Source organism: Pyxicephalus adspersus, chromosome Z (genome assembly GCF_032062135.1).
Source record: "Pyxicephalus adspersus chromosome Z, UCB_Pads_2.0, whole genome shotgun sequence".
Classification (NCBI taxonomy): Eukaryota; Metazoa; Chordata; class Amphibia; order Anura; family Pyxicephalidae; genus Pyxicephalus; species Pyxicephalus adspersus.
The window spans coordinates 43,604,705-43,613,963 of record NC_092871.1 but is presented as its reverse complement, the minus strand read 5'-3'; the positions used below and the strand labels follow the sequence as shown (position 1 = coordinate 43,613,963).

The 9,259-nt window shown below is 40.3% G+C and overlaps 1 protein-coding gene across 2 annotated transcripts in view; it reads right to left on the bottom strand.

Moving 5' to 3' along the window:
- LOC140343291 (actin-binding protein WASF3-like) overlaps positions 1–9,010 on the bottom strand; it is a 54,123-nt gene extending 45,113 nt beyond the window's left edge. For both annotated transcript variants that reach the window (XM_072429909.1, XM_072429910.1), the window contains exon 1: positions 8,913–9,010. The gene's annotated coding sequence lies outside the window, so the exon portion shown is untranslated. The remainder of the gene's footprint in view (positions 1–8,912) is intronic.
- Positions 9,011–9,259: the final 249 nt, after the last annotated feature.

Here is a 9,259-nt window from a genome sequence, read left to right as displayed (position 1 = left end):
TCTTCATGGAAAAATAAGACATCCCCCTGAAAATAAGACCTAGGGCATATTTTGGCATTTCAAAAAATATAAGACAGTGCCTTATTATAGGGGAAACAGGGTAGCTGGCAAAAATTTAAATCCTGGACCAGATCTATTCCAGGTTTGTTGGATCACCCAGGTTCAGCTATATTAGTCTATCTTCTCCAGTCTTGGAGAGTTTTAATAAATAAGGCCAAATATGTGAGCTGACTATTCTACTTGTATTGTGAAATAGAGCAGTAAAATGTAATAAAGGTGTAATACTGAAGAGCAAGAAGAATAACATGCATAAGTAATAAACAAATATGGCTTCACCAGGTACATACTCATTGACAAATTATACAGAGCAACAAGGTTTTCAAAATTTTAACACTATATATTGATGATAATATTTGCAATCAGCTGATCACTTTTATATTTAAAAAAATACCGCATTTCACTTTTGAATAGGTAATTATTAAATAGCAGGTAATTTACAAATCACCAACATAAATGTGATTGGTATTCTCAACACTAAATAAAAAATGAAAGTAACATTTGACTTTTCCGTGAAATCTCTTTTAATTCTCAGCTATTCTGTTTCTTGAAGACAGATGAGCCAACATATGCACATACTTTTTACAACGTCTCGCAAACTGATTTATGGTTTAGTAATCCAGGAATTTTCAAAATAAAAAAATAAAGTATTTACAAGCATGTGGAGACTACAGATTAAATCTACAGATGCTCACCATAAAAGGAAGTGCAAAGGGGATCAAATATGACATATGTGCATCGTGCAATAATTCACACAAACCAATTAGATTTCAGTTTGACTCAAGTCAGATCAATGAAACAATGAATTTTTGATTGGTGGTTATAGATTGCTGACATCTGGTTCCCTGCATTACAGGGCTGTAATGGATTGGTTAGACGTAGTTTAAGTGTAGCAGAGTAACAAACATGTGTTTATGTTTAGAAGACAACAGATAAGGAAAGGAGATGGGAACTGAGAAACACACAAAGGAGAGGATAGGATGAAAGCACAAGATATAGCAATCTGTATGAAGCAGAAAAGACAGTATAAAGCAGAGAATATCCTTATTCATCTACCAATGTTCTATCTTAATTTTATTTTTGTTGTTTGTTTGTCCTTCTGATGTTAACCTGCCTTTAATCTTTTTTCTTGTTTATTTCTCTCCTCTAATTCTCATGTTTTCCTGTTACCCTTTCTTCTTTTATATATTTTCCTAATTCATTTTTTTCCACAGTTTTTACGCTACACAGATGTTTTCACCGGCCTTTAACCTGAGGCTTTAAAAGCCCATGTTTGAAATTTCCATGCATTCCAATGGGCTGATCTACACCAGGACCTTTTTGAGTGTTAAAGATAACGTTCCTTGCAACATTTTAAAAATAAAATGCATGGTTAACGCGAGTAAATGTGTACATTAATTTCAAGGGGGGCATTTTCCTGCATTTATAAGTGCTTGTAACAGAAATGCAGTAAAAACATAGGAAACCGCGCATAAACGTTTTCCAGTGGTTTAAAGGAAATCTTTAAAACACTAGTAAACTGCAAAAAATGCATTCTACGTGGTAGAAACTTTACATCCGTTTTTAAAAACGTCTGTGTAGACCCAGACTTAGCTAATTTTTTGGTCTACATGGACAGTAGCACTTATAAACATGGGAAAATGCGAGAAAAAGCCGGAAAACGCCCCCATTGAAATCAAATAATGCTTTTACCTGCATTAACCATGCGTTTTAATTTTTAAAACGTTGCAAGGAGTGTTATCTATAATGCTCAAAAACGTTGCTCAAGGAAACGGCCTGGTGTAGATTAGCCCATTGGAATGCATGAGAATTTCAAACATGGGATTTTAAGGCCTTGAGGTAAACACTGGGGAAAACGTATGTGTAGACTAAGCCTTATACACAGATCTGACTACCCATAGGGAGTTTTGTAGACAAGCTGAGCATTTATAGGAGTGAGTGTGAAAGGTAGGAAGACATCTCCCTTCACAAACTTCTTTTGGTAGATCAGATTTCAGATTACAGATATTCCCTCACTCTCTGTACCAGTGACTGATCATCAAGAAAATAATATGCATTCTTTTATGTCTGCAACCTAGGAGCTAACAGACATTGTATCAAATGAATATGTGTTTCCTATTATAGGATGATGAAAAAAACATTCCAAAAATCAAGACCATATATTGTGTATTAATGACAAGGATGTCAGGGACAGAAAACTGACACTAAACATTCTGTAAAAATACACAGAGCTGAGTACAACTTAAAATCATGTAGAATAACAAAGTCACTTGTTACATGTTATATGAGACACAACAGTGTTACAACAATATGTTTTGTATGGTATGTATCACCAAGAGGATATACAAGGGGGTGCTGAAGAGTTCCTGGCTTTGCCCCCTTCCAGATGAAATAGAGAAATGAGTGGGGGGGCATATGACAGCCTAATATCTTAAGGTGCGTACACACTTCCAATTTTTATCGTTCCAATCGAACGACGAACGATCGATTGGGCAAAAAATCGTTGGTAAAAAAGTAACCAACGACGCCGACGAACGAGGAAAGTCGCTGGAAACGAACGACCGGACTGACGGATCGGATTGGACGACGATCGTTGAACATCGTTCGTGTGTACGGTCGTTCGTTGATCGTCCATGGGCTGAGCATGCGTGATGAACGAACGTCCGTTCACTTTCCTGTCGTGCACATAGTTCCTCTATCGCTCAAACGATCGTATCTATTGTGTGTACAATATCTATGAACGATCGTGTCGTTAACTCTATGTGCAGGATCGGTGCTATACGATCGTTCATATATATCGTGCATGAACGTTCGTCGTTCGTTTTCCAACGATAATAATTGGAAGTGTGTATGTAGCTTTAGTTTGTCACTGTGCAAATATCAGGTCTTTGCGATTCTCAACTCTTTTAACTGTTTTTTCTTTTAATGAGAAGCTGTGATGGCAGAGGCACAAGCAAGTTTCACGTTGTTGGAGGTATGGGCCATCATTAGGTTTTTGTTTCTCCAGGGAAAGTCAGCAAAGGACATTCACACTGAGATGTCACAAACACTGGGGGAGAATTGTCCTTCCTACAGCACTGTCAAACCCTGGATATCTCGTTTCAAGACTGGGCATTTCACTGTTGAAGATGAACCACACAGTGGGCGCCCCCAACCTCAAATGACCCGGCAACCTGCGGTGCTGTCCATGAGCTGATTATTAATGTCCAGCGAATGTCCCCAAAAAAGATAGCCCAGATACTTGACATCTCACTGGAGCGTGTTGGGTTTGTTATCACCACTATGCTAGACATGCGTAAGCTTTCATGGAAGTGGGTGCCGAAATGTTTAAAAAGTAATCAGTGAGGAACGAGTGAGGAACAGGTTGAAGCATTCAAAGCTGTTTTGGCCCATTTTGAAGCCGCACAGGACTTTTTGGCTAGGTTAGTGAAACCTGGCTCCACATCTATGATCCTGAAACCAAGGAACAGTCAAAAGAATGGTGTCACAGCGGGTCCCCGCAGCTGGAGAAGTTCCGAACCCATAAATCGACCAAAACAGTCATGGCGTCCGATTTCTGAGACAAAGACTGTATTCTGTTAGTAGACTACCTACCTCAGGGCTCTAGTATCACGGGACAGTATTATGCTAACCTCCTGGACCAGCTGAAGGAGGCAATTAAGACGAAATGCCGTGGAAAGTTGACCAAAGGGATCCTTTTTTTGCAGGACAATGTACCTGCCCACACATTCAACGTTGTGGCTGCCTAATTGAACACCCTGGGTTTCCAATTGGTCCACCATCCCCCCTACTCATCTGACCTGGACCCTTTGGACTATTATCTGTTCCCGAATTTGAAGAAACACCTGAAGGGGCAACATTTTGAGGACATTTCTGACGTCAAAAATGCTGCTGAGATCTGGTTTGCGGCCCAACCAAAGGACTTTTATTTGAACTATCTAGAAAAGCGACAACTACGCTGTACCAAATGCATCAGTCTCGGGGGAATATGTTAAATAAATTAGTTATTTCATAACTCTGGCTCTCTTCTATCTGGGGAAAGCCAGGAACTTCTCCTTCACCCCCTCGTATAAATAAATGAAACCCTATACATCCTGCAGAGGAAAGCAGGACAAGACTATACATTCTGCTGCACAGCTATATAATGAATATGTATGTCTGCTTCAAATTGCTAACAAGATAAATGGACTGATGAGTAAAGTGTAGAGATACTTTTCATACAGAAAGGTTCTGATTCTCTGGTATCAGTACCAGCAGAAACTCTGATGTCATTATTAATCTGTGATACAGGATTATCGTTGGTAATCAGAAACACAATTGTAGTAACAAAGGGTTGGTATCAAAATGAAAGTGTGTGTCCAGACTATTCTCCACCCACAGCTAATGCTTTACAGAACTTTGGCTTCCTATTAAAAATATGCTGTATAACTAAGTGTATATGATTCTACAGTTTTCTCTTCGTCCCCTGGCAAATCCTAAAACACTTGTTGATACTGCCAGTGAAGCCCACCTAAAGCTGGGTCTACATGGACGTTTTTAAATACGCATGTAAACGTTCCTACTGTGTTTTTTATGCGTTTTTATGCAATTTTATTAGCAATTTAAAGCTTGCCTTTAAACCGATGGAAAACGTCTATGCTGCGTCTTCCTGTGTTTTCCCAAATTTTAAGTTTTTAATTGTTGCAATAGATAACGCTCCTAAATGTGCCTTAAGAAAACGGCCTGATGAAGATTAGCCCATTGGAAGGCATGGGCTTTTAAAACCTCAAGTTAAACGCTGGGGAAAACATCCGTGTAGACTAAGCCTAATGCAGCTTCCTGAAACGTCTGGCAATTGTTTTCTGTATTTGACCATTCTGGCTCTGCTACTTTAACCCTCCCATTAGGAGCTGCCATGTCTGAAAGAGGGAATCTATGACATACAGATGAAGAAATAGTCTGTTCAGGTAATGGTAGTTGTATATGTATTTTAAAGCTTGTGCATTACATGGTAACTGAATTTGATGCTTGTTTAGTTGTACTTTAGATAACTAAAACCAAATAGTACACTGCTCAAATTTGTTGGCTGTCTTTTTTTTTACCAGATTTTTTTCCCTAATTCGTCTGATAATTCTATGAATAGGACACTTTATGCCCTAGGGTAGCTATGCTTACTCTACAGCATTTACAGTGGGAGCCATGGTTGTTACCCAAGCTGGGCTTTAAACATTACCTTGTTTCAACTATTCTTACATATGCTATAATCCAGTAGAAGAGGGTAAAAGAGTTCATGAGAAAAAAAAAGTACCTAAGGCCACTTTACTTGGCCTTTGGAGTACTATTATATGTTAAGCCTTAATTAAAAAATAAATACCCTTTTAATTAACAAAAAATAAACACTTATTAGAAGACTGTACTCTGACTACCATAAATTGATGTCTATCGGAGTCAGAGCCCTTTACATTATAATACTGAAATGCTATACACATACTGAACACTGAACTGCTGCAAAGTTCAAGAAATTAAGAAGAAACACAACCCACAATCAAGTCCTGAATGAGCTCTTCTTAGCTCTGACGGCATTTCATTTATTAGACAATAGACAAGTCATTAACATTTATTAAATCAATTACATCACTTGGGGTTCCCTGTGCTATTTACACAGTGAAGGGGATCTTTAATGTAATGACGGCAGTGTGACATGTTAACATCTTTGGTCATCAGGTCATTGTGATTAATGATGGATTTACACCACTGGACAATGTTATTAACACTTTGTTTTGTTTTCAAGAAATTATTTTTTCAAAGTGGTATGTGTATGTATTTACTATTATTTAGTAAAAGTATATTTAGTTACTATTACATATATTAGCAATGGCAGTACTAATGTACTCCTGTACTCATTCACCTTGGTAGAGGGCAGATATCCCGATGCTTCATATTCCAGATTACATGATAATCCCTGCAACAAACCCCTAGAACCTTTTTGGGAACCGTATATGGGGAAAAGAACCTTTCCTTCAACAGGATCAGTTAGACCCCCCCACCCAGAAGCTGGAACTTGAGTCGCGCAACTTGAGTCCGACTTAAGTCGCCTATTGAATGTCTTGCATCACGACTCGCGACTTGCTTTCCCTGCTGACAGCTGAAGAGGGAAGGGAGGAAGGCAGTGAGGCTTTTGTTACACAGTCTTTCCACCTCCCCCCTCTCCTTCAGCTGTCAGAGGAGAAAACTTAGAATGGAAGAAAGGTAGGGAGGAAGGCGGTGTCATGTTACAGTAAACTCACTGCCTTCCTCCCCACCTTTCTTGCATTCACAAGTTTTCTCCTCTGACAGCTGAAGGGGAGGTGGGCTGTGTTACAGAAGCCTTACTGCCTTCCTCCCTTCCCCTTCAGCTGTCAGAGGAGAAAGCTGTGGACTTAGAATGGGATCATGTGCTCAAGAACAGGATCAGGGCTCTGTTTCTATATAGGGACAAAGGGGATAAATAAAGTGACTTGACTTGGGACTTCACTTGGAAGAATTCTTGGTGACTTGTGACTTGACTTGGGACTTGATTTGGATTTGAAGGGTGACAACTTAGTCCAACCTCTTCCCCCACCCCTAAAGTTTAGTGAAGGCATAGGGCCTGGTGTGTACAGGGGGAGGGGGGCTACATACTTTCTGCCACCACTGCCTACCTATATAGGGCTCCGCTCCAAACACATCCATTTTTTTTTTCATTTTTACATTTCATTAAAAATATCATTTTTAGGGTTAGGCAGTGTTATCCCCAGTCCCTTTTAGCTGGATGCACCACTCAGCACTTTTCAATAACCACCCGGCTGTTTTTGGGTGGTTACTGAAAAGTTGGGTCACAGTACAAGTACTGCCACCTCGAATTATCAGGGGGGAGAATACTGTTAGGCTAAAGCATAACTCAACAAAAATGCAAGTTCTACACAGAGTTGGAAAGGTCTTAGAAAGTCGGGTCTTCAATGAAGTCTGTGTCCCCATCAGCATTTTGTCGGTGTATGGGTGACGAGAAGTTAAAAATTACACTTAAAGTATCTAAGAAAAGCTAGGTGATAAATGAGTTGATAGAAGAGAAGGACCGCCCTGGATGCCCTCTGGGTCCAAACACCTGTCAATGGGTCTATAGCATCTACAACAATCAACAGATGATCTGGCATTGTCTGGAGCAACAAAACAAATAACGATACTTGGATATAGAAAATGAACTATATTGCTGCCATTATAAGGAAACATCATGACAACATCTATAAATAAATACATGTTATTATGACAGTGGTCACAGATAATCCTAACTCTGGACTAAGCAGCACTATGACAGTAATCACAAGAAAAAAAATTGTGATAATCATCATAAGTGTTTGTAGAGCAAAATGATAGATTTGTTTTAAATGATTTATGTGCTTTTATGCATGCCAGTCCATTTTTATTGCTAGATACTGTACATATATCAGACCCATACAATATATAATATATACATCAGTGCTCAACCCAGAATTTTTTTTTGCCGGGTGGGAAGAAATTGTAGGCGGGTGGCAGCCCCTGTATTGTGACCAAACTCTTAACTGACCACCCAAAAACATCCGGGTAGGTGCTGAAAAGTGCTGGGTGGTGTGCCCAGCTAAAAGGGCCTGGGGAGAACCCTGCACATACATCAGATTCAGACAACATATACACAAAACATACAATACATAAATTTATCTGACAATATACCATATATACCTGAATATCAGATCCATACAGTATATGGATACATTAGATACAATTTCTATACAATATATATATATATATATATATATATATATATATATATATATGACACATACAATATATGCATACAGCAGTCCATTACAACATATACATACATCATATAAGGCTCTACGCACACTTCATGTACAATGTTTTGCATTGACATGTTATATCTTGCATTTTGATGTGCAATGTAAAGAACATTAAACACAGTAATGTGATTTTACATCTGCCAAAGTTGTGAATTCAGCATAAATGGCCACAGTGGAAGAACAGCCAACTACTGGAACCATTGCACACAACATACTGGATCTCAGTGACATTTTCTACTACAAGGAAGCAGCATATCAGACCCCATCCACACACAGATACTGTGCAGAAAATGGTGGTATAACAGATTGGGGTGATGGAGCCTGTGGATAAAAAGGAGATTAATGCAGACACAGACATAAGAATATGAATATTCTGTGAATGAATAACTATGTAATACAATATCCACACCAGGCCATCCCCAGTCTGCTGCTGCCTTTTCTGCACAGGGAGCAATCTATAAACCTGACAAACAACTGCTCAATGTAGAATGTGAACAGAATTCTGAGCCGTGTTATGGCATTATTATCCCTACTACACTGGGGATGAGCAGGGAAGAGGTGATGAATGGGTTAACCCTCTGCTCCATCATGTGACTAGCACTGGAAACAGGTAAAGTGTAACACTTGGCATAGCATAATGAATGGATCCGAGCTGGGGGTGACCCGGTGATCCATGCACTGGGTTGGCGGCAGCCAATCACATGCCATTACCAGGCCATGGCATATCATGGCACACATGGAGTTAATGCGGTTTGCGTGGGCTGTGCACCGAGCAGGGTGTAAACAAGATGCCATAGGCTGGGAACTGCCCCCTCCATCCATCAATACCCTCCACCACCACCGCCATCCATGTCCCCACCACCAGCAGCATCCTCACCCAGCGCACACCCACCGCTGGCACCCCATCCCTGCCTTGCAGAAACCTCCCTTCATATTCACCAGCCAGGCACCACTCATCGGCCACTCAACGGTGTCACCATTGCTGCATCCTCCTGACATGGTGTCACAGCTGTGTCCCCTTACCTACGGGGCCATAGATGTGTCTATGGGACGATGTGATCGCTGCTCCGGACTGAAGACGCCGCGGTTGCCTCCAGTCTGCAGTGCGGAGAGCGCGCATGCGGAGCGCGCAGGCTGTGCTGACATGCGGGATGTGTGCCTTCCACTCCTGGGAGGAGGGAGGAGAACAGCTGTCCGAGACTTAACCCTGCGCTGCCCACTGCACTCCACCAGCCACACACACACACACACACGCACATATATTTATTTATCTCATGATATTGTAATGTTATGATGGAGTCTTGTATATAAATGTCCCCTACGTTCTGGTCACTTGTAGAGAAATAAAATGATGTAAAATTAAAATTTAC